The sequence below is a fragment of the Cervus elaphus genome, chromosome X, assembly GCF_910594005.1.
Source record: "Cervus elaphus chromosome X, mCerEla1.1, whole genome shotgun sequence".
NCBI lineage: Eukaryota > Metazoa > Chordata > Mammalia > Artiodactyla > Cervidae > Cervus > Cervus elaphus.
This window is the reverse complement of record NC_057848.1, coordinates 39,330,831-39,355,778: the sequence shown is the minus strand read 5'-3', so window position 1 is coordinate 39,355,778 and position 24,948 is coordinate 39,330,831. Positions and strand designations below refer to the sequence as shown.

At 51.1% G+C, this 24,948-nt stretch overlaps 1 long non-coding RNA gene across 15 annotated transcripts in view; it reads left to right on the top strand.

Annotated features, from left to right (window-relative positions):
• Nucleotides 1–708: 708 nt before the first annotated feature.
• Nucleotides 709–24,948, top strand: part of LOC122689228 — a 69,525-nt gene continuing 45,285 nt past the window's right edge. For 4 of the 15 annotated variants that reach the window (XR_006339765.1, XR_006339767.1, XR_006339768.1 and 1 more), the window contains exons 1-11: nt 709–951; nt 5,748–5,863; nt 7,655–7,770; nt 9,723–9,838; nt 11,598–11,713; nt 13,667–13,782; nt 15,542–15,657; nt 17,620–17,735; nt 19,495–19,610; nt 21,563–21,678; nt 23,438–23,553. This is a non-coding gene — a long non-coding RNA (uncharacterized LOC122689228). The remainder of the gene's footprint in view (nt 952–5,747; nt 5,864–7,654; nt 7,771–9,722; nt 9,839–11,597; nt 11,714–13,666; nt 13,783–15,541; nt 15,658–17,619; nt 17,736–19,494; nt 19,611–21,562; nt 21,679–23,437; nt 23,554–24,948) is intronic. The other 11 variants (XR_006339756.1, XR_006339761.1, XR_006339760.1 and 8 more) reach the window with 8 other exon arrangements.

Genomic DNA, 24,948 nt, shown 5'->3' with positions numbered 1-24,948 from the left:
CTTTTCTCCACACCCTCTCCAGCATTTATTGCTTGTAGACTTTTGGATAGCAGCCATGAGGAAGGCTTTCTTATCTCTCCATGCTATTCTTTGGAACTCTGCATTCAGATGGGTATATCTTTCCTTTTCTCCTTCGCTTCCCTTCTTTTCACAGCTATTTGTAAGGCCTCCTCAGACAGCCATTTTGCTTTTTTGCATTTCTTTTTCTTGGGGATGGTCTTGATTCCTGTCTCCTGTACAATGTCACAAACCTTCATCCATAGTTCATCAGGCACTCTATCAGATCTAGCCCCTTAAATCTATTTCTCACTTCCACTGTATAGTTTTGCGACTGCCGAACAGTAAAATTTCCGTTTTTACCATTCCTTCACTTTCATTGCTGGCGGCATGGACCCTACAAGGGAGACAAGTGGGCTCTCCAGAGGTTTCCTGTCACCTTCCCAATCTCTCCTCTCCCGCTCACACTCCTGGGACAAACTGAGAGCTGTCTCAGCCCTCCCCTGGGCGGGGCCAACAGCGAGGAACCCGATTCGGAACCCCTCCCTCGTCAGCGCCCCACCTCCAGTGCGTCTCCAAGGAGACGCCCACGACGCGGGGCGAAGATCAACCCCTCCCACCTCAGCACTCTACCTCCATTGCGTCTCCGAGGAGACGCCCACGACGGTGGGCGGGTGGGGGATGGGGTCGTATTCGCCGGGTAACGCCGGCGACGCTTTACGGCAGGGGTGAGCGGGGTCGCAGCCGAACCTCGCCGGCTACCGTGCGAAGCTCAGAGGGGATCGGGTCTTTCCCGCCGGAGCGTGGCCTCAGCCACGTTGGTCCCCTCAGCCCTCCTTCGTGTCCTTTCCCTGGGGCAACGCGAGGCGACGCGGGCCGGGACCGGCAGCCTTTCTGGTCCCAGGGACCCTCCCCATCCTCTAACGTCTGAGCAGCCTGTACCCTGCGTGCAAGGTAGGCCACTGATGGCTGCAGCCCGGCCGGCCTGGGGGAGGCGGAGACGGGCAGCGGGGCGCCGCGTGGGCCAGGCCGTGGTTCGGCGTTTAGGCTGGGCTGGGTGAGCGTGGGCACCGGGATTGTACTGCCGTGTGTGTTCTGTGCCCTCGCGCCAGTAGGGAGAGGGTCCAAGTAGAGCCTCCCGGGCCTCCCGGTCGGTGGGCCTGGAAGCGGTTCCAGTGGGCAGAGGGCGGGGCGGGCCGGAGGAGTGTGGGAGGCTCGCCAGCTGCTTTTCCCTTCCTCCCCATTTATGTGGCCGCCCTGGAGTCCGCTTGGTCGGGTGAGATTGACGTGCTGCCCACGGGGACTGGGCATCTGGGAATGCATCCCTAGAGAAGTAACATTTCCTTTCATGGGTTTTTGACCTAAAAAAAAAAAAAAAAAATGTAGCTCCATTCTCAGGTATGCATTGAACCACGTGGAAGAATGTGCTGTGCTTAGTCGCTCAGTCGTGTCCGACTCTTTGCGACCCCGTGGACTGTGCCCGCCAGGCTCCTCTGTCCATGGGATTCTACAGGCGAGAATACTGCAGTGGGTTGTCATGCCTTCCTCCAGGGGATCTTCCCAACCCAGAGATCGAACCGGGGTCTCCCGCATTGCAGGCAGATTCTTTACCAACTGAGCCATCAGGGAAGGAGGGCAATCGAAATAAAACGGTCAGGGATTTTCATGTAAAGGACTGTACATTGTTTATAGTGGGATTATAAGCATTTCATGGGTAAAAAGGTTTTGGGGCCACTTGAAACAATTCTAGAGGTGAGGGAATGTCCGGTAATACAGGCGGAACATGGACCTGGATCCCCTCGCTGGATGCGGATGGTGACGCCCAACTCAGCGTACCAGTCAGGGACCAGTTTCTTCCCACCGCGAGTGGGTCTGGATACCCTGTGTCATAAGGTACAGGAAGGGCCTCACGGGATCCTGTGGGGCATGAGATCCGGACTCTCTTTGCCAGTAGCAAAAGTAAACAAAAATTCAACTCCAAGCCGGACATAAAGTGCACATGTATTTGTCTGGGTCTGGGACCAAGTCTACATCAGGCAAAATTCCACATCCTGTCTGCTGGATGTTTACCCCTAACAGGGTGGCCACCTTTTCCCGTTTCAGCTTTGTGCATGGTGGCGAAGCACTGCGCCTGCACCTGGGCAATGTGCCGGGGTCCAGCCCCAGCAGGATCCAGGGGAACCCTCAGGATGAACGGCGTCGGCGAATGAGAGAGAGAGAGAAAGAAAAAGAGAGAGAGAGAGAAAGAAAAAGAGAGAGAGACCAGACCAGGAAGGTGCGGCAGAGTCTGGCAGTTGCTTTATTTTTCACCATAGCCTTTATACCCTAAGTTGGTACATTTCTAAGGGGCAGATAAGCATACAGACTTAGTTTAACATTATATCAGCTTGTCCTTCACGAAACCAGGAGTGCTCTGTATATTTTTGTTTATGAGAGTCTTTTCCCATAGATTTTTTGTACATTATCTTCTGGCCTTGAGGTTAGCAGAAAACAGAAAAGTGGCAGTCTCATGGTACAGCAAGTTGTAACATAATAGACATACAATCTTGTTAACATAAAAGTCAGTCTTTTTGCAGAAATTCTCAGCTAAATTTATCCAAAAAGTTTAACACACAAAGACTCTGTGGCTCTGGTGAGGCAGCCCCTGTTTAGCACTCTTGGTTAAAATTAATAATTATCTTATTGTTTTTACACTAGGGCTAAACTCTTATTTTACTAGATCTCCAACTGTATTAACAATAGTTTCCACTGCACAACCTCAGCACATTAACATCAATCAAACATTGATCTAGTAACCACTTTTAAAACAATATTTTTTGTATTTTTTAATAGGGCTTCCTCACCCCCCAAAGGGCTCTATGCCTATTAGGGCCTTTTAATGGTTAATCTCTATGTATAATATCTTTTGGCTTTCAGGCCTGTTGACAATTTATGGTTTGCACCTGGTGCAACTTTAAGCAACTTCAGTAGCCGACCCTGTCTTTCTTATAATTAATCTATTTTCTTTCTAATAAGCGTCATCTCTGTGGGAACTAGATAGTATTACATTTTCACAGAACAGAAATGCAAAGGATTGCAAAAACAGCAGATATGGCACAAAACAGGCTCTTAGTCCAAAAGTTAATTACCTGCAAGAAGTCACCAGCTAATCTCTATCTAAACTATTTTCTATTAGGCGTATATGTGGCTACAATATTTGTGGGGCTTTTCTCACCCCGTGGAGGGACCTATGCTTAATAGTTTCTTTTGTTAGCGTACTGTGCTTAGGATGTTTAGAACAATCATGAGCATTTTGTGCAACGAGAGCACACATTTATCAAACAAGCCAGAATGCCAGCAAAAGGGTTTGAACTGAAGCATTTCCTTCATCCCTGGCCCCTTCATAGGGTACCAGCGTCCAAGAGATTTATTAATTAGGGTTTTAAGTTGGTCTTCATTCAGTGAAAGAGGAGCAGGAGAGCTCTCGGCAGGCAACACAAGAATCCGCAGCAGGGCAAACAAGAACAACAGCAGATAAGGGGGAAGGATATAGGGTAGGGTAGAGGCCGAGGCCAACCTGGAGGGTCCCTTATCCTAGACGGCCTTGCCTGTCAGGTTTTTTCCTCGTGACCTCATCATGGATGGGGTCCCGGACGGCCTTGCCTGCCCGGCAATCTCTCCATGACCTCGTCACGGGCGGGACCTCCCATAACGGCTCCTGGCAGCAATGGATCCTGGATCCCCGGTAGCCCTGAGACCCCAGGGACTACACTGGCGGACTTTGCTCCTGCGGGACTGGCGAGGATCCCCTGGCCAGAGGCCCTGGGGCGGTAGCTTCAGCTCCTTGTTCCTGAAAATAGCAGCTGCCTAGGCCACGCCCCGGAGGGCCTGCAGCTTTGGTATCCTCACTGGGCCTGCAAGCCCGCACTCAACACCACTGCCTGTCCCTTCCACACCTGCTCTAGAGGGGTGCACCATGGCCAGGTTCTCCCAGAATCCTCTGTGTGCTCCAAACCCTCCCTTCTTCCCCTCACAGGCCTTTCCCAGCGGGATCCAGGGGTAGGACCAGGAGTTCAGTTCAGTTCAGTCACTCTTTGTGACCCCATGAACTGTAGCACACCAGGTCTCCCTGTCCATCACCAACTCCTGGAGACTGCCCAAACTCATGTCCATCAAGCTGGTGATGCCATCCAACCATCGCATCTTCTGTCCTCGCCTTCTCTCCTGCCTTCATATTTCTCAGCATCAGGGTCTTTTCCAATGAGTCAGTTCTTTGAATCAGGTGGCCAAAGTATTGGAGTTTCAGCTTCAGCATCAGTCCTTCCAATGAATATTCAGGACTGATTTCCTGTAAGATTGACCAAAGGACTAAGAGGCCAGGCTCAAAAAGTTTCCACTTGATGGCACTCTTGCCCCAGAAATGCTATCCACACTCTGGAGCCTGGCCTCTCCCTCCACCCTTTGCAGGTGAAAAAAGGCCCATGGGGGCCAAGAGTCTTCCAAGCCATCCACTGGAATGTTGTGGAAAGAGATGTTTCCTCTTTTGCTCTGCAGTAAGAATGTACAGATAAGGATGAGCAAAAGAAGCCATCCATATCTGTGTCCATGTCCATAGCACTCTAAGAGATTCTGAGTCCACATGGCCTGATCCCCATTTCCTGGTGACTGGGATGTGATGTATTCTGTAACTTTGTTTATTGTTTTTATTTTTCCTTCCGGTTAGGTTGCCCTCCGAGATTCGAAAACTTCCCCCAGAATCCCGGTGAGAGGGTTTCCTGGTGTTTGGAAACTTCCTCTATTAAGACTCCCTTCCCAGGACGGATCTCTGTCCCTAACTCTTTTGTCTCTCTTTTTATCTTTTATATTTGGTCCTACCTCCTTTCGAAGACAATGGGCTGGTTTTCTGGGACATCTGCCTGATGTCCTCTGCTAGTGATCAGAAATTGTTTTGTGGAGTTTGCTCAGCGTTCAAATGTTCTTTCGATGAATTTGTAGGGGAGAAAGTGGTCTCCCCGTCCTATTACTCCGCCATCTTAGCTCCTCAGTCTGTAACTTTGCTATTACTGGTCAGGATTAGGGCCAGAATTAACCTTGATGATTTACATAAGTAGTGGCTGGTTGAAGACCTATGCTACTTGGAATAAATCTGGGTTCTAGCTACACATACAAAGGCTGTGTTCCTGTAATAGGGATCCTTGGGGAATAGGTATGGATATTGGTGTCTACACAAAATTCTTACTTAAGTGGCTGCATCGAGTTTTGTAACTTCTTTCTAACTAGGTGACTGGGAGTGCTCAGCAAATACCTAACTGTCATTTCTCCCTTCTGGCAGGACACTCATCCTTCACGGGAATCAATAAGTGGTAATCGGGAGAACGTTTGAGTATCAGTGGATGCAGGGCTAACAGGTTATTCATTTCGCAAAGCTCAGGGTTACTAGTGTAGGTAAGCGGGAAACATCATTACTGTGTGGAATTGCAACCTCACTCCCAGCAAGTGACTCTACGGGCAACAAAATGGTCACAGTCAGTTACATAACAATGGGTTTGAAGTATAAAGTCTAGACCATCAGGACATTTAGGCTGACTTCTCCTAAAAGTAGGTAGTGTGGCTTAATCAGGTGTTTTTGTTTGCTTTCTGTTATTGGAACTAGGAGGTGACTGGTGTGTTTTTTGTTTGGTCTCTTATGTTTTTCAAGATGAATTCTTACTGAAGGATGTTGATCTGCATATGTGGCAAAGGTGTAAAATGGTATTTTCTTTGCTTTCCAGGTGGAGGCTTCCTAAAGTAAGAAAAGAGAGTGATGAATGGCTCGTACGTTGCCTTTGTGTGGAACCATCGTTGAGCCATAGACCAGGAGCAAACACTGAATTCACATGTCTCGTAGGTGCGGAATACAGCCCTCAGTCATGCTTTGGTTCTCTTACCCGCTTCTGTACAGTAGGCACCTCTCTCAAGGCAGGTATCTCACCGAAGTCTTCGGGTTACTGTATGGTTAGTAGCTTGTCCAGGTATACTGAGTGGCTACAGTGTATGATCGCAATGATCAGAAAAGTTTTCCCTGCTTGTTTCAACTGTCACACATTTCAAAATCAAAGGTGCCTGAATTTAATTTAAACTCAAGCCCGGCAAGGGCCGTTTTTTTCCTGGAGCCGATTTCACACATCTGATGGGTGTGGACGAGAACTCCCTGGTATACTTTGTGTTTTACTCCTTTGCCATTGAGGAAGATGATGTTCCGAAGTATCTTAATCCAGTTTACCCTGGTTCCATGGAGGTGCTTCGTTAATGCTAAGCATTAACTGAGCAAAGGCAGGGTTAGTTCAGCAACCTGAGTCCTTGTAAACCTATCAAAAGTAGCCTTCCTGCAGGATCGCCAGGTGGCCGGGGGCAGGCGCTTCAGAGCCTTGTTCTTGAACATGGCCGCTGCCGACGCCATGCCCCCGAGCGCTTGACAGCCAGGGGCTCCTTGGTGGGTAAGCCAGGCCCCAGAACACCACTCCCTGTTGGTCCCACACCTGTTCTGGTGAAGTGGCTGGCCACCAGGTTCGCCCAGGATCTTCTGAGTGCTCCAGACCCTCACTTCCTCCAGTCACGGGCCTTCCCCCAGCAGGATCCACAGGAAGGGCCTGCATGCCATGCTCAAGAGGTTTCCGCTTGATGGCACTGCTGCCCCAGAAATGCCAACCACCCTCTGGAGCTGGGCCTCTCCCTCCGCCCTTTGCGTGTTAAAAAAGGCCCATGGTAGCCAGAAAAACCTTCCAAACCCTCCCAGCTGGGTCGGCTCCACTGGAATGTCGGCGGAAGAGGTGTCTCCTCTCGGGGGCTCTCCTGGGCCAGGAGACCATAGAGAAAAGGACATCCAGAGGAGCGGGCCAGCGCTGGTCCGCATCAACAACAGTGTCTGAAACTCTGAGCCCTGTGTCCTGGGGAGACCGGGATGTGATGGATTCTGTCAGTTTGTTGTTACTGATGAGAGTTAGGACCAGAATTACCTCGATGATTCACGTATTAGGGTTTGGTAGAAACCCCTTGCCACGTGGAATAAATCCAGGTTTTACCCGTGCATCATAGTGTGCTCTCCTGCAATAATGGATCCTTTTGGAACAGGTGTAGAGATTGGTCCCCACAGAGCATTCTTACTTATGGGGCTCCGTCCACTTTGGTAAGTTGTTTCCAGCTAGGTGACTGAGCGTGCTGAACAAACCCTAGACTTATGTCACGTGGCCCTTGTGCCAGGACACCCATCCCCCACGGGCATCAGTAAGTGGTAAGCTGGAGAACGTTTGAGTATCTGTGGATGCAAGGCGAACAGGTTATTCATTTCGCAAACCTCGGGGCTACTAGTTTAGGTAAGCAGGAACGGTCACTAGTATGTGGAACTGCAACCTCAGTCCCAGGAAGTGACTCTACGGGCGGCTAAATGGTCACAGTCGGATACGTCACAGTGGGTTTGCAGTATAAAGTCCAGACCATCTGGACATTCAGGCTGACTTCTCCTAAGGGTAGGTAGTGTGTTTCGATAGGGTGTTTTTGTTTGGTTTCTGTTAATGGAACTAGGAGGTGACTGGTGCGTTTTTTGTTTTGCTTCTTATGTTTTTCAAGCTGAGTTCTTACTGAAGGATGTTGATCTGCATATGTGGCAAAGGTGCAAAATGGTGTTTTCTTTCCATTCCAGGTGGCGGCTTGCTAAAGTAAGAGAAGAGTGTGATCACCGGCTCCTTCGTTGCCTTGGTGTGGAGCCAGCGTTGAGGCGTAGACCGAGACCAGACACTGATTTCACACGTCTCGTAGGTGCGGAATACAGCCCTCAGTCGTCCTTTGGTTCTGTTACCCGCTTCTGTACAGTAGACACCTCTCTCAGGGCAGGTCTCTCACCGAATATCTCGGGTTACTGTCTGGTTAGTAGCGTGTTGAGGTATACTCAGTGGCTACAGTTGTGTGACCGTAATGATCAGAAAAGTTTTCCCTGCTTGTTTCAACTGTCACACATTTGCAAGTTCAAAGGCGCCTGAATTTAATTTAAACTCAAGCCCGGCAAGGGCCGTTTTTTTCCTGGAGCCGATTTCACACATCTGATGGGTGTGGACGAGAACTCCCTGGTATACTTTGTGTTTTACTCCTTTGCCTTTGAGAAAGATGATTTTCCGAAGCATCTTAATCCAGTTTGCCCTGGTTTCATGGAGGTGCTTCGTTAATGCTAAGACTGAGCAAAGGCAGGGTTAGTTCAGCAACCTGAGTCCTTGTAAACCTATCAAAAGTAGCCTTCCTGCAGGATCGCCAGGTGGCCGGGGGCAGGCGCTTCAGAGCCTTGTTCTTGAACATGGCCGCTGCCGACGCCATGCCCCCGAGCGCTTGACAGCCAGGGGCTCCTTGGTGGGTAAGCCAGGCCCCAGGACACCACTCCCTGTTGGTCCCACACCTGTTCTGGTGAAGTGGCTGGCCACCAGGTTCGCCCAGGATCTTCTGAGTGCTCCAGACCCCAGTCACGGGCCTTCCCCCAGCAGGATCCACAGGAAGGGCCTGCATGCCATGCTCAAAAGGTTTCCGCTTGATGGCACTGTTGCTCCAGAAATGCCAACCACCCTCTGGAGCTGGGCCTCTCCCTCCGCCCTTTGCGTGTTAAAAAAGGCCCACGGTAGCCAAAAAAACCTTCCAAACCCTCCCAGCTCCGTTGTCTCCACTGGAGTGTTGGGGGAAGAGTGTCTCCTCTCCGGGGGGCTCTCCTGGGCAGTAAGTCCATAGAGAGAAGGACATCGAGAGGAGCCGTCCAGCTCTGGTCCATATCGACAGCAGTCTGAGACTCTTGAGACAGCAGTCCGAGACTCTGAGCCCTGTGTCCTGGCCACTGCTTCCTGGGGAGACAGGGATGTGATGGATTCTGTCACTTTGTTGTTACTGATCAGGGTTAGGACCAGAATTAACTTGATGATTCACGTATTAGGGTTGGGTTGAAAACCCTTGGCAGTTGGAAAAAATCCAGATTCTAGCCATGCATCATAGTGTGCGCTCCTGGAATTATGGATGCTTTTGGAACAGGTGTAGAGATTGGTCCCCACAGAGCATTCTTAGTTATGGGGCTCCGTCCACCTTGATCACTGGTTTCCAGCTACGTGACTGAGCGTGCTGTAGAAACCCTAGACTTATGTCACGTGGCCCTTGTGCCAGGATACCCATCCATCCCTCACGGGAATCAATAAGTGGTAAGCGTGAGAACGGTTGTGTATCCGTGGATGCAGGGCTACCAGGTTATTCATTTCGCAAACCTCAGGGCTACTAGTTTAGGTAAGCAGGTAAGGTCATCAGTATGTGGAACTGCAACCTCAGTCCCAGGAAGTGACTCTACGGGCGACTAAATGGTCACAGTGAGTTACATCACAGTGGGTTTCCAGAATAAAGTCCAGACCATCTGGACATTTAGGCTGACTGCTGCTGGAGAAGGAAATGGCAACCCACTCCAGTATTTTTGCCTGGAATATCCTATGGACGGAGGAGCCTACTAGGCTCCAGTCCGTGGGTTTGCAAATAGTTGGACTTGACTGAGGGACTTCACTTTCACTTTTACTCCTCAGGGTAGGTAGTGTGGTTCGATCCGGTTTCTTTGTTTGGTTTCTGTTAATGGAACTAGGAGGTGACTGGTGCGTTTTTTGTTTTGCTTCTTATATTTTTCAAGCTAAATTCTTAGTGAAGGATGTTGATCTGCATATGTGGCAAAGGTGCAAAATGGTGTTTTCTTTCCTTTCCAGGTGGCGGCTCGCTAAAGTAAGAAAAGAGCGTGATCGCCGGCTCCTTCGTTGCCTTGGTGTGGAGCCAGCGTTGAGGCATAGACCGAGACCAGACACTGATTTCACACTTCTCGTAGGTGCGGAATACAGCCCTCAGCCGTGCTTTGGTTCTGTTACCCGCTTAGTAGAGTAGGCCACCCCTCTCAGGGCAGGTCTCTCACCGAATTTCTCGGGTTACTGTCTGGTTAGTAGCGTGTTCAGCTATCCTTAGTGGCTACAGTTTTCCCTGCTTGATTCAACTATCAACCATTCTCAAGTTCAAGGGCGCCTGAATTCCATTTTAACTTGAGCCTGGCAAGGGCCATTATGTTCCTGGAGCCGATTTCACCTGTCTGATGGGTGTGGAAGAGAACTCACCGGTGTACTGTTTGGTTTACTCCTTTGCCTTTGAGAAAGATGATTTTCTGAAGGATGTGAGTCCAGTTTACTCTGGTTCCAAGGAGGTGTGTCCTTAATCCTAAGACTGGGCAAAGGCAGGCTTAGTTCAGCAACCTGAGTCCTTGTAAACCTAGCAGAAGTAGCCTTCCTGCAGGATGGGCCAGGGGGCCGGGGGCAGGCGCTTCAGAGCCTTGTTCCTCAACGTGGCTGCTGCCTACGCCACGCCCCCGAGCGCTTGACAGCCAGGGGCTGCTTGGTGGGTATGCCAGGCCCCAGAACACCACTACCTGTTCCTCCCACACGCACGTGGTGAGGTGACAGGCCTCCAGGTTCGCCCAGGATCTTCTGAGTGCTCCAGACCCTCACTTCCTAGAGTCACAGGCCTTCCCCCAGCAGGATCCACAGGAAGGGCCTGCACGCCATGCTCAAGAGGTTTCCGCTTGATGGCACTGCTGCCCCAGAAATGCCAACCACCCTCTGGAGCTGGGCCTCTCCCTCCGCCCTTTGCGTGTTAAAAAAGGCCCACGGTAGCCAGAAAAACCTTCCAAACCCTCCCAGCTGGGTCGGCTCCACTGGAATGTCGGCGGAAGAGGTGTCTCCTCTCGGGGGCTCTCCTGGGCCAGGAGACCATAGAGAAAAGGACATCCAGAGGAGCCGGCCAGCGCTGGTCCGCATCAACAACAGTGTCTGAAACTCTGAGCCCTGTGTCCTGGGGAGACCGGGATGTGATGGATTCTGTCAGTTTGTTGTTACTGATGAGAGTTAGGACCAGAATTACCTCGATGATTCACGTATTAGGGTTTGGTAGAAACCCCTTGCCACGTGGAACAAATCCAGGTTTTACCCGTGCATCATAGTGTGCTCTCCTGCAATAATGGATCCTTTTGGAACAGGTGTAGAGATTGGTCCCCACAGAGCATTCTTAATTATGGGGCTCCGTCCACTTTGGTAAGTTGTTTCCAGCTAGGTGACTGAGCGTGCTGAACAAACCCTAGACTTATGTCACGTGGCCCTTGTGCCAGGACACCCATCCCCCACGGGCATCAGTAAGTGGTAAGCTGGAGAACGTTTGAGTATCTGTGGATGCAAGGCGAACAGGTTATTCATTTCGCAAACCTCGGGGCTACTAGTTTAGGTAAGCAGGAACGGTCACTAGTATGTGGAACTGCAACCTCAGTCCCAGGAAGTGACTCTACGGGCGGCTAAATGGTCACAGTCGGGTACGTCACAGTGGCTTTGCAGTATAAAGTCCAGACCATCTGGACATTCAGGCTGACTTCTCCTAAGGGTAGGTAGTGTGGTTCGATAGGGTTTTGTTTGGTTTCTGTTAATGGAACTAGGAGGTGACTGGTGCGTTTTTTGTTTTGCTTCTTATGTTTTTCAAGCTGAGTTCTTACTGAAGGATGTTGATCTGCATATGTGGCAAAGGTGCAAAATGGTGTTTTCTTTCCATTCCAGGTGGCGGCTTGCTAAAGTAAGAGAAGAGTGTGATCACCGGCTCCTTCGTTGCCTTGGTGTGGAGCCAGCGTTGAGGCGTAGACCGAGACCAGACACTGATTTCACACGTCTCGTAGGTGCGGAATACAGCCCTCAGTCGTCCTTTGGTTCTGTTACCCGCTTCTGTACAGTAGACACCTCTCTCAGGGCAGGTCTCTCACCGAATATCTCGGGTTACTGTCTGGTTAGTAGCGTGTTGAGGTATACTCAGTGGCTACAGTTGTGTGACCGTAATGATCAGAAAAGTTTTCCCTGCTTGTTTCAACTGTCACACATTTGCAAGTTCAAAGGCGCCTGAATTTAATTTAAACTCAAGCCCGGCAAGGGCCGTTTTTTTCCTGGAGCCGATTTCACACATCTGATGGGTGTGGACGAGAACTCCCTGGTATACTTTGTGTTTTACTCCTTTGCCTTTGAGAAAGATGATTTTCCGAAGCATCTTAATCCAGTTTGCCCTGGTTTCATGGAGGTGCTTCGTTAATGCTAAGACTGAGCAAAGGCAGGGTTAGTTCAGCAACCTGAGTCCTTGTAAACCTATCAAAAGTAGCCTTCCTGCAGGATCGCCAGGTGGCCGGGGGCAGGCGCTTCAGAGCCTTGTTCTTGAACATGGCCGCTGCCGACGCCATGCCCCCGAGCGCTTGACAGCCAGGGGCTCCTTGGTGGGTAAGCCAGGCCCCAGGACACCACTCCCTGTTGGTCCCACACCTGTTCTGGTGAAGTGGCTGGCCACCAGGTTCGCCCAGGATCTTCTGAGTGCTCCAGACCCCAGTCACGGGCCTTCCCCCAGCAGGATCCACAGGAAGGGCCTGCATGCCATGCTCAAAAGGTTTCCGCTTGATGGCACTGTTGCTCCAGAAATGCCAACCACCCTCTGGAGCTGGGCCTCTCCCTCCGCCCTTTGCGTGTTAAAAAAGGCCCACGGTAGCCAAAAAAAACCTTCCAAACCCTCCCAGCTCCGTTGTCTCCACTGGAGTGTTGGGGGAAGAGTGTCTCCTCTCCGGGGGGCTCTCCTGGGCAGTAAGTCCATAGAGAGAAGGACATCGAGAGGAGCCGTCCAGCTCTGGTCCATATCGACAGCAGTCTGAGACTCTTGAGACAGCAGTCCGAGACTCTGAGCCCTGTGTCCTGGCCACTGCTTCCTGGGGAGACAGGGATGTGATGGATTCTGTCACTTTGTTGTTACTGATCAGGGTTAGGACCAGAATTAACTTGATGATTCACGTATTAGGGTTGGGTTGAAAACCCTTGGCAATTGGAAAAAATCCAGGTTCTAGCCATGCATCATAGTGTGCGCTCCTGGAATTATGGATGCTTTTGGAACAGTTGTAGAGATTGGTCCCCACAGAGCATTCTTAGTTATGGGGCTCCGTCCACCTTGATCACTGGTTTCCAGCTACGTGACTGAGCGTGCTGTAGAAACCCTAGACTTATGTCACGTGGCCCTTGTGCCAGGATACCCATCCATCCCTCACGGGAATCAATAAGTGGTAAGCGTGAGAACGGTTGTGTATCTGTGGATGCAGGGCTACCAGGTTATTCATTTCGCAAACCTCAGGGCTACTAGTTTAGGTAAGCAGGTAAGGTCATCAGTATGTGGAACTGCAACCTCAGTCCCAGGAAGTGACTCTACGGGCGACTAAATGGTCACAGTGAGTTACATCACAGTGGGTTTCCAGAATAAAGTCCAGACCATCTGGACATTTAGGCTGACTGCTGCTGGAGAAGGAAATGGCAACCCACTCCAGTATTTTTGCCTGGAATATCCTATGGACGGAGGAGCCTACTAGGCTCCAGTCCGTGGGTTTGCAAATAGTTGGACTTGACTGAGGGACTTCACTTTCACTTTTACTCCTCAGGGTAGGTAGTGTGGTTCGATCCGGTTTCTTTGTTTGGTTTCTGTTAATGGAACTAGGAGGTGACTGGTGCGTTTTTTGTTTTGCTTCTTATATTTTTCAAGCTAAATTCTTAGTGAAGGATGTTGATCTGCATATGTGGCAAAGGTGCAAAATGGTGTTTTCTTTCCTTTCCAGGTGGCGGCTCGCTAAAGTAAGAAAAGAGCGTGATCGCCGGCTCCTTCGTTGCCTTGGTGTGGAGCCAGCGTTGAGGCATAGACCGAGACCAGACACTGATTTCACACTTCTCGTAGGTGCGGAATACAGCCCTCAGCCGTGCTTTGGTTCTGTTACCCGCTTAGTAGAGTAGGCCACCCCTCTCAGGGCAGGTCTCTCACCGAATTTCTCGGGTTACTGTCTGGTTAGTAGCGTGTTCAGCTATCCTTAGTGGCTACAGTTTTCCCTGCTTGATTCAACTATCAACCATTCTCAAGTTCAAGGGCGCCTGAATTCCATTTTAACTTGAGCCTGGCAAGGGCCATTATGTTCCTGGAGCCGATTTCACCTGTCTGATGGGTGTGGAAGAGAACTCACCGGTGTACTGTTTGGTTTACTCCTTTGCCTTTGAGAAAGATGATTTTCTGAAGGATGTGAGTCCAGTTTACTCTGGTTCCAAGGAGGTGTGTCCTTAATCCTAAGACTGGGCAAAGGCAGGCTTAGTTCAGCAACCTGAGTCCTTGTAAACCTAGCAGAAGTAGCCTTCCTGCAGGATGGGCCAGGGGGCCGGGGGCAGGCGCTTCAGAGCCTTGTTCCTCAACGTGGCTGCTGCCTATGCCACGCCCCCGAGCGCTTGACAGCCAGGGGCTGCTTGGTGGGTATGCCAGGCCCCAGAACACCACTACCTGTTCCTCCCACACGCACGTGGTGAGGCGACAGGCCTCCAGGTTCGCCCAGGATCTTCTGAGTGCTCCAGACCCTCACTTCCTAGAGTCACAGGCCTTCCCCCAGCAGGATCCACAGGAAGGGCCTGCACGCCATGCTCAAGAGGTTTCCGCTTGATGGCACTGCTGCCCCAGAAATGCCAACCACCCTCTGGAGCTGGGCCTCTCCCTCCGCCCTTTGCGTGTTAAAAAAGGCCCATGGTAGCCAGAAAAACCTTCCAAACCCTCCCAGCTGGGTCGGCTCCACTGGAATGTCGGCGGAAGAGGTGTCTCCTCTCGGGGGCTCTCCTGGGCCAGGAGACCATAGAGAAAAGGACATCCAGAGGAGCCGGCCAGCGCTGGTCCGCATCAACAACAGTGTCTGAAACTCTGAGCTCTGTGTCCTGGGGAGACCGGGATGTGATGGAATCTGTCAGTTTGTTGTTACTGATGAGAGTTAGGACCAGAATTACCTCGATGATTCACGTATTAGGGTTTGGTAGAAACCCCTTGCCACGTGGAACAAATCCAGGTTTAACCCGTGCATCATAGTGTGCTCTCCTGCAATAATGGATCCTTTTGGAACAGGTGTAGAGATTGGTCCCCACAGAGCATTCTTAATTATGGGGCTCCGTCCACTTTGGTAAGTTGTTTCCAGCTAGGTGACTGAGCGTGCTGAACAAACCCTAGACTTATGTCACGTGGCCCTTGTGCCAGGACACCCATCCCCCACGGGCATCAGTAAGTGGTAAGCTGGAGAACGTTTGAGTATCTGTGGATGCAAGGCGAACAGGTTATTCATTTCGCAAACCTCGGGGCTACTAGTTTAGGTAAGCAGGAACGGTCACTAGTATGTGGAACTGCAACCTCAGTCCCAGGAAGTGACTCTACGGGCGGCTAAATGGTCACAGTCGGGTACGTCACAGTGGCTTTGCAGTATAAAGTCCAGACCATCTGGACATTCAGGCTGACTTCTCCTAAGGGTAGGTAGTGTGGTTCGATAGGGTTTTGTTTGGTTTCTGTTAATGGAACTAGGAGGTGACTGGTGCGTTTTTTGTTTTGCTTCTTATGTTTTTCAAGCTGAGTTCTTACTGAAGGATGTTGATCTGCATATGTGGCAAAGGTGCAAAATGGTGTTTTCTTTCCATTCCAGGTGGCGGCTTGCTAAAGTAAGAGAAGAGTGTGATCAACGGCTCCTTCGTTGCCTTGGTGTGGAGCCAGCGTTGAGGCGTAGACCGAGACCAGACAGTGATTTCACACGTCTCGTAGGTGCGGAATACAGCCCTCAGTCGTCCTTTGGTTCTGTTACCCGCTTCTGTACAGTAGACACCTCTCTCAGGGCAGGTCTCTCACCGAATATCTCGGGTTACTGTCTGGTTAGTAGCGTGTTGAGGTATACTCAGTGGCTACAGTTGTGTGACCGTAATGATCAGAAAAGTTTTCCCTGCTTGTTTCAACTGTCACACATTTGCAAGTTCGAAGGCGCCTGAATTTAATTTAAACTCAAGCCCGGCAAGGGCCGTTTTTTTCCTGGAGCCGATTTCACACATCTGATGGGTGTGGACGAGAACTCCCTGGTATACTTTGTGTTTTACTCCTTTGCCTTTGAGAAAGATGATTTTCCGAAGCATCTTAATCCAGTTTGCCCTGGTTTCATGGAGGTGCTTTGTTAATGCTAAGACTGAGCAAAGGCAGGGTTAGTTCAGCAACCTGAGTCCTTGTAAACCTATCAAAAGTAGCCTTCCTGCAGGATCGCCAGGTGGCCGGGGGCAGGCGCTTCAGAGCCTTGTTCTTGAACATGGCCGCTGCCGACGCCATGCTCCCGAGCGCTTGACAGCCAGGGGCTCCTTGGTGGGTAAGCCAGGCCCCAGGACACCACTCCCTGTTGGTCCCACACCTGTTCTGCTGAAGTGGCTGGCCACCAGGTTCGCCCAGGATCTTCTGAGTGCTCCAGACCCTCACTTCCTCCAGTCACGGGCCTTCCCCCAGCAGGATCCACAGGAAGGGCCTGCATGCCATGCTCAAAAGGTTTCCGCTTGATGGCACTGTTGCTCCAGAAATGCCAACCACCCTCTGGAGCTGGGCCTCTCCCTCCGCCCTTTGCGTGTTAAAAAAGGCCCACGGTAGCCAAAAAAACCTTCCAAACCCTCCCAGCTCCGTTGTCTCCACTGGAGTGTTGGGGGAAGAGTGTCTCCTCTCCGGGGGGCTCTCCTGGGCAGTAAGTCCATAGAGAGAAGGACATCGAGAGGAGCCGTCCAGCTCTGGTCCATATCGACAGCAGTCTGAGACTCTTGAGACAGCAGTCCGAGACTCTGAGCCCTGTGTCCTGGCCACTGCTTCCTGGGGAGACAGGGATGTGATGGATTCTGTCACTTTGTTGTTACTGATCAGGGTTAGGACCAGAATTAACTTGATGATTCACGTATTAGGGTTGGGTTGAAAACCCTTGGCAGTTGGAAAAAATCCAGGTTCTAGCCATGCATCATAGTGTGCGCTCCTGGAATTATGGATGCTTTTGGAGCAGGTGTAGAGATTGGTCCCCACAGAGCATTCTTAGTTATGGGGCTCCGTCCACCTTGATCACTGGTTTCCAGCTGCGTGACTGAGTGTGCTGTAGACACCCTAGACTTATGTCACGTGGCCCTTGTGCCAGGATACCCATCCATCCCTCACGGGAATCAATAAGTGGTAAGCGTGAGAACGGTTGTGTATCCGTGGATGCAGGGCTACCAGGTTATTCATTTCGCAAACCTCAGGGCTACTAGTTTAGGCAAGCAGGTAAGGTCATCAGTATGTGGAACTGCAACCTCAGTCCCAGGAAGTGACTCTACGGGCGACTAAATGGTCACAGTGAGTTACATCACAGTGGGTTTCCAGAATAAAGTCCAGACCATCTGGACATTTAGGCTGACTGCTGCTGGAGAAGGAAATGGCAACCCACTCCAGTATTTTTGCCTGGAATATCCTATGGACGGAGGAGCCTGCTAGGCTCCAGTCCGTGGGTTTGCAAATAGTTGGACTTGACTGAGGGCCTTCACTTTCACTTTTACTCCTCAGGGTAGGTAGTGTGGTTCGATCCGGTTTCTTTGTTTGGTTTCTGTTAATGGAACTAGGAGGTGACTGGTGCGTTTTTTGTTTTGCTTCTTATATTTTTCAAGCTAAATTCTTAGTGAAGCATGTTGATCTGCATATGTGGCAAAGGTGCAAAATGGTGTTTTCTTTCCTTTCCAGGTGGCGGCTCGCTAAAGTAAGAAAAGAGCGTGATCGCCGGCTCCTTCGTTGCCTTGGTGTGGAGCCAGCGTTGAGGCATAGACCGAGACCAGACACTGATTTCACACTTCTCGTAGGTGCGGAATACAGCCCTCAGCCGTGCTTTGGTTGTGTTACCCGCTTAGTACAGTAGGCCACCCCTCTCAGGGCAGGTCTCTCACCGAATTTCTCGGGTTACTGTCTGGTTAGTAGCGTGTTCAGCTATCCTTAGTGGCTACAGTTTTCCCTGCTTGATTCAACTATCAACCATTCTCAAGTTCAAGGGCGCCTGAATTCCATTTTAACTTGAGCCTGGCAAGGGCCATTATGTTCCTGGAGCCGATTTCACCTGTCTGATGGGTGTGGAAGAGAACTCACCGGTGTACTGTTTGGTTTACTCCTTTGCCTTTGAGAAAGATGATTTTCTGAAGGATGTGAGTCCAGTTTACTCTGGTTCCAAGGAGGTGTGTCCTTAATCCTAAGACTGGGCAAAGGCAGGCTTAGTTCAGCAACCTGAGTCCTTGTAAACCTAGCAGAAGTAGCCTTCCTGCAGGATGGGCCAGGGGGCCGGGGGCAGGCGCTTCAGAGCCTTGTTCCTCAACGTGGCTGCTGCCTACGCCACGCCCCCGAGCGCTTGACAGCCAGGGGCTGCTTGGTGGGTATGCCAGGCCCCAGAACACCACTACCTGTTCCTCCCACACGCACGTGGTGAGGCGACAGGCCTCCACGTTCGCCCAGGATCTTCTGAGTGCTCCAGACCCTCACTTCCTAGAGTCACAGGCCTTCCCCCAGCAGGATCCACAGGAAGGGCCTGCACGCCATGCTCAAGAGGTTTCCGCTTGATGGCACTGCTGCCCCAGAAATGCCAACCACCCTCTGGAGCTGGGCCTCTCCCTCCGCCCTTTGCGTGTTAAAAAAGGCCCACGGTAGGCAGAAAAACCTTCCAAACCCTCCCAGCTGGGTCGGCTCCACTGGAATGTCGGCGGAAGAGGTGTCTCCTCTCGGGGGCTCTCCTGGGCCAGGAGACCATAGAGAAAAGGACATCCAGAGGAGCCGGCCAGCGCTGGTCCGCATCAACAACAGTGTCTGAAACTCTGAGCCCTGTGTCCTGGGGAGACCGGGATGTGATGGATTCTGTCAGTTTGTTGTTACTGATGAGAGTTAGGACCAGAATTACCTCGATGATTCACGTATTAGGGTTTGGTAGAAACCCCTTGCCACGTGGAACAAATCCAGGTTTTACCCGTGCATCATAGTGTGCTCTCCTGCAATAATGGATCCTTTTGGAACAGGTGTAGAGATTGGTCCCCACAGAGCATTCTTACTTATGGGGCTCCGTCCACTTTGGTAAGTTGTTTCCAGCTAGGTGACTGAGCGTGCTGAACAAACCCTAGACTTATGTCACGTGGCCCTTGTGCCAGGACACCCATCCCCCACGGGCATCAGTAAGTGGTAAGCTGGAGAACGTTTGAGTATCTGTGGATGCAAGGCGAACAGGTTATTCATTTCGCAAACCTCGGGGCTACTAGTTTAGGTAAGCAGGAACGGTCACTAGTATGTGGAACTGCAACCTCAGTCCCAGGAAGTGACTCTACGGGCGGCTAAATGGTCACAGTCGGGTACGTCACAGTGGGTTTGCAGTATAAAGTCCAGACCATCTGGACATTCAGGCTGACTTCTCCTAAGGGTAGGTAGTGTGTTTCGATAGGGTTTTGTTTGGTTTCTGTTAATGGAACTAGGAGGTGACTGGTGCGTTTTTTGTTTTGCTTCTTATGTTTTTCAAGCTGAGTTCTTACTGAAGGATGTTGATCTGCATATGTGGCAAAGGTGCAAAATGGTGTTTTCTTTCCATTCCAGGTGGCGGCTTGCTAAAGTAAGAGAAGAGTGTGATCAACGGCTCCTTCGTTGCCTTGGTGTGGAGCCAGCGTTGAGGCATAGACCGAGACCAGACACTGATTTCACACGTCTCGTAGGTGCGGAATACAGCCCTCAGTCGTCCTTTGGTTCTGTTACCCGCTTCTGTACAGTAGACACCTCTCTCAGGGCAGGTCTCTCACCGAATATCTCGGGTTACTGTCTGGTTAGTAGCGTGTTGAGGTATACTCAGTGGCTACAGTTGTGTGACCGTAATGATCAGAAAAGTTTTCCCTGCTTGTTTCAACTGTCACACATTTGCAAGTTCGAAGGCGCCTGAATTTAATTTAAACTCAAGCCCGGCAAGGGCCGTTTTTTTCCTGGAGCCGATTTCACACATCTGATGGGTGTGGACGAGAACTCCCTGGTATACTTTGTGTTTTACTCCTTTGCCTTTGAGAAAGATGATTTTCCGAAGCATCTTAATCCAGTTTGCCCTGGTTTCATGGAGGTGCTTCGTTAATGCTAAGACTGAGCAAAGGCAGGGTTAGTTCAGCAACCTGAGTCCTTGTAAACCTATCAAAAGTAGCCTTCCTGCAGGATCGCCAGGTGGCCGGAGGCAGGCGCTTCAGAGCCTTGTTCTTGAACATGGCCGCTGCCGACGCCATGCCCCCGAGCGCTTGACAGCCAGGGGCTCCTTGGTGGGTAAGCCAGGCCCCAGGACACCACTCCCTGTTGGTCCCACACCTGTTCTGGTGAAGTGGCTGGCCACCAGGTTCGCCCAGGATCTTCTGAGTGCTCCAGACCCCAGTCACGGGCCTTCCCCCAGCAGGATCCACAGGAAGGGCCTGCATGCCATGCTCAAAAGGTTTCCGCTTGATGGCACTGTTGCTCCAGAAATGCCAACCACCCTCTGGAGCTGGGCCTCTCCCTCCGCCCTTTGCGTGTTAAAAAAGGCCCACGGTAGCCAAAAAAACCTTCCAAACCCTCCCAGCTCCGTTGTCTCCACTGGAGTGTTGGGGGAAGAGTGTCTCCTCTCCGGGGGGCTCTCCTGGGCAGTAAGTCCATAGAGAGAAGGACATCGAGAGGAGCCGTCCAGCTCTGGTCCATATCGACAGCAGTCTGAGACTCTTGAGACAGCAGTCCGAGACTCTGAGCCCTGTGTCCTGGCCACTGCTTCCTGGGGAGACAGGGATGTGATGGATTCTGTCACTTTGTTGTTACTGATCAGGGTTAGGACCAGAATTAACTTGATGATTCACGTATTAGGGTTGGGTTGAAAACCCTTGGCAGTTGGAAAAAATCCAGGTTCTAGCCATGCATCATAGTGTGCGCTCCTGGAATTATGGATGCTTTTGGAGCAGGTGTAGAGATTGGTCCCCACAGAGCATTCTTAGTTATGGGGCTCCGTCCACCTTGATCACTGGTTTCCAGCTACGTGACTGAGCGTGCTGTAGACACCCTAGACTTATGTCATGTGGCCCTTGTGCCAGGATACCCATCCATCCCTCACGGGAATCAATAAGTGGTAAGCGTGAGAACGGTTGTGTATCCGTGGATGCAGGGCTAACAGGTTATTCATTTCGCAAACCTCAGGGCTACTAGTTTAGGTAAGCAGGTAAGGTCATCAGTATGTGGAACTGCAACCTCAGTGCCAGGAAGTGACTCTACGGGCGACTAAATGGTCACAGTGAGTTACATCACAGTGGGTTTCCAGAATAAAGTCCAGACCATCTGGAAATTTAGGCTGACTGCTGCTGGAGAAGGAAATGGCAACCCACTCCAGTATTTTTGCCTGGAATATCCTATGGACGGAGGAGCCTACTAGGCTCCAGTCCGTGGGTTTGCAAATAGTTGGACTTGACTGAGGGACTTCACTTTCACTTTTACTCCTCAGGGTAGGTAGTGTGGTTCGATCGGGTTTCTTTGTTTGGTTTCTGTTAATGGAACTAGGAGGTGACTGGTGCGTTTTTTGTTTTGCTTCTTATATTTTTCAAGCTAAATTCTTAGTGAAGGATGTTGATCTGCATATGTGGCAAAGGTGCAAAATGGTGTTTTCTTTCCTTTCCAGGTGGCGGCTCGCTAAAGTAAGAAAAGAGCGTGATCGCCGGCTCCTTCGTTGCCTTGGTGTGGAGCCAGCGTTGAGGCATAGACCGAGACCAGACACTGATTTCACACTTCTCGTAGGTGCGGAATACAGCCCTCAGCCGTGCTTTGGTTCTGTTACCCGCTTAGTACAGTAGGCCACCCCTCTCAGGGCAGGTCTCTCACCGAATTTCTCGGGTTACTGTCTGGTTAGTAGCGTGTTCAGCTATCCTTAGTGGCTACAGTTTTCCCTGCTTGATTCAACTATCAACCATTCTCAAGTTCAAGGGCGCCTGAATTCCATTTTAACTTGAGCCTGGCAAGGGCCATTATGTTCCTGGAGCCGATTTCACCTGTCTGATGGGTGTGGAAGAGAACTCACCGGTGTACTGTTTGGTTTACTCCTTTGCCTTTGAGAAAGATGATTTTCTGAAGGATGTGAGTCCAGTTTACTCTGGTTCCAAGGAGGTGTGTCCTTAATCCTAAGACTGGGCAAAGGCAGGCTTAGTTCAGCAACCTGAGTCCTTGTAAACCTAGCAGAAGTAGCCTTCCTGCAGGATGGGCCAGGGGGCCGGGGGCAGGCGCTTCAGAGCCTTGTTCCTCAACGTGGCTGCTGCCTACGCCACGCCCCCGAGCGCTTGACAGCCAGGGGCTGCTTGGTGGGTATGCCAGGCCCCAGAACACCACTACCTGTTCCTCCCACACGCACGTGGTGAGGCGACAGGCCTCCACGTTCGCCCAGGATCTTCTGAGTGCTCCAGACCCTCACTTCCTAGAGTCACAGGCCTTCCCCCAGCAGGATCCACAGGAAGGGCCTGCATGCCATGCTCAAGAGGTTTCCGCTTGATGGCACTGCTGCCCCAGAAATGCCAACCACCCTCTGGAGCTGGGTCTCTCCCTCCGCCCTTTGCGTGTTAAAAAAGGCCCACGGTAGGCAGAAAAACCTTCCAAACCCTCCCAGCTGGGTCGGCTCCACTGGAATGTCGGCGGAAGAGGTGTCTCCTCTCGGGGGCTCTCCTGGGCCAGGAGACCATAGAGAAAAGGACATCCAGAGGAGCCGGTCAGCGCTGGTCCGCATCAACAACAGTGTCTGAAACTCTGAGCCCTGTGTCCTGGGGAGACCGGGATGTGATGGATTCTGTCAGTTTGTTGTTACTGATGAGAGTTAGGACCAGAATTACCTCGATGATTCACGTATTAGGGTTTGGTAGAAACCCCTTGCCACGTGGAACAAATCCAGGTTTTACCCGTGCATCATAGTGTGCTCTCCTGCAATAATGGATCCTTTTGGAACAGGTGTAGAGATTGGTCCCCACAGAGCATTCTTAATTATGGGGCTCCGTCCACTTTGGTAAGTTGTTTCCTGCTAGGTGACTGAGCGTGCTGAACAAACCCTAGACTTATGTCACGTGGCCCTTGTGCCAGGACACCCATCCCCCACGGGCATCAGTAAGTGGTAAGCTGGAGAACGTTTGAGTATCTGTGGATGCAAGGCGAACAGGTTATTCATTTCGCAAACCTCGGGGCTACTAGTTTAGGTAAGCAGGAACGGTCACTAGTATGTGGAACTGCAACCTCAGTCCCAGGAAGTGACTCTACGGGCGGCTAAATGGTCACAGTCGGGTACGTCACAGTGGGTTTGCAGTATAAAGTCCAGACCATCTGGACATTCAGGCTGACTTCTCCTAAGGGTAGGTAGTGTGTTTCGATAGGGTTTTGTTTGGTTTCTGTTAATGGAACTAGGAGGTGACTGGTGCGTTTTTTGTTTTGCTTCTTATGTTTTTCAAGCTGAGTTGTTACTGAAGGATGTTGATCTGCATATGTGGCAAAGGTGCAAAATGGTGTTTTCTTTCCATTCCAGGTGGCGGCTTGCTAAAGTAAGAGAAGAGTGTGATCACCGGCTCCTTCGTTGCCTTGGTGTGGAGCCAGCGTTGAGGCGTAGACCGAGACCAGACACTGATTTCACACGTCTCGTAGGTGCGGAATACAGCCCTCAGTCGTCCTTTGGTTCTGTTACCCGCTTCTGTACAGTAGACACCTCTCTCAGGGCAGGTCTCTCACCGAATATCTCGGGTTACTGTCTGGTTAGTAGCGTGTTGAGGTATACTCAGTGGCTACAGTTGTGTGACCGTAATGATCAGAAAAGTTTTCCCTGCTTGTTTCAACTGTCACACATTTGCAAGTTCGAAGGCGCCTGAATTTAATTTAAACTCAAGCCCGGCAAGGGCCGTTTTTTTCCTGGAGCCGATTTCACACATCTGATGGGTGTGGACGAGAACTCCCTGGTATACTTTGTGTTTTACTCCTTTGCCTTTGAGAAAGATGATTTTCCGAAGCATCTTAATCCAGTTTGCCCTGGTTTCATGGAGGTGCTTTGTTAATGCTAAGAATGAGCAAAGGCAGGGTTAGTTCAGCAACCTGAGTCCTTGTAAACCTATCAAAAGTAGCCTTCCTGCAGGATCGCCAGGTGGCCGGGGGCAGGCGCTTCAGAGCCTTGTTCTTGAACATGGCCGCTGCCGACGCCATGCCCCCGAGTGCTTGACAGCCAGGGGCTCCTTGGTGGGTAAGCCAGGCCCCAGGACACCACTCCCTGTTGGTCCCACACCTGTTCTGGTGAAGTGGCTGGCCACCAGGTTCGCCCAGGATCTTCTGAGTGCTCCAGACCCCAGTCACGGGCCTTCCCCCAGCAGGATCCACAGGAAGGGCCTGCATGCCATGCTCAAAAGGTTTCCGCTTGATGGCACTGTTGCTCCAGAAATGCCAACCACCCTCTGGAGCTGGGCCTCTCCCTCCGCCCTTTGCGTGTTAAAAAAGGCCCACGGTAGCCAAAAAAACCTTCCAAACCCTCCCAGCTCCGTTGTCTCCACTGGAGTGTTGGGGGAAGAGTGTCTCCTCTCCGGGGGGCTCTCCTGGGCAGTAAGTCCATAGAGAGAAGGACATCGAGAGGAGCCGTCCAGCTCTGGTCCATATCGACAGCAGTCTGAGGCTCTGAGCCCTGTGTCCTGGCCACTGCTTCCTGGGGAGACAGGGATGTGATGGATTCTGTCACTTTGTTGTTACTGATCAGGGTTAGGACCAGAATTAACTTGATGATTCACGTATTAGGGTTGGGTTGAAAACCCTTGGCAGTTGGAAAAAATCCAGGTTCTAGCCATGCATCATAGTGTGCGCTCCTGGAATTATGGATGCTTATGGAACAGGTGTAGAGATTGGTCCCCACAGAGCATTCTTAGTTATGGGGCTCCGTCCACCTTGATCACTGGTTTCCAGCTACGTGACTGAGCGTGGTGTAGAAACCCTAGACTTATGTCACGTGGCCCTTGTGCCAGGATACCCATCCATCCCTCACGGGAATCAATAAGTGGTAAGCGT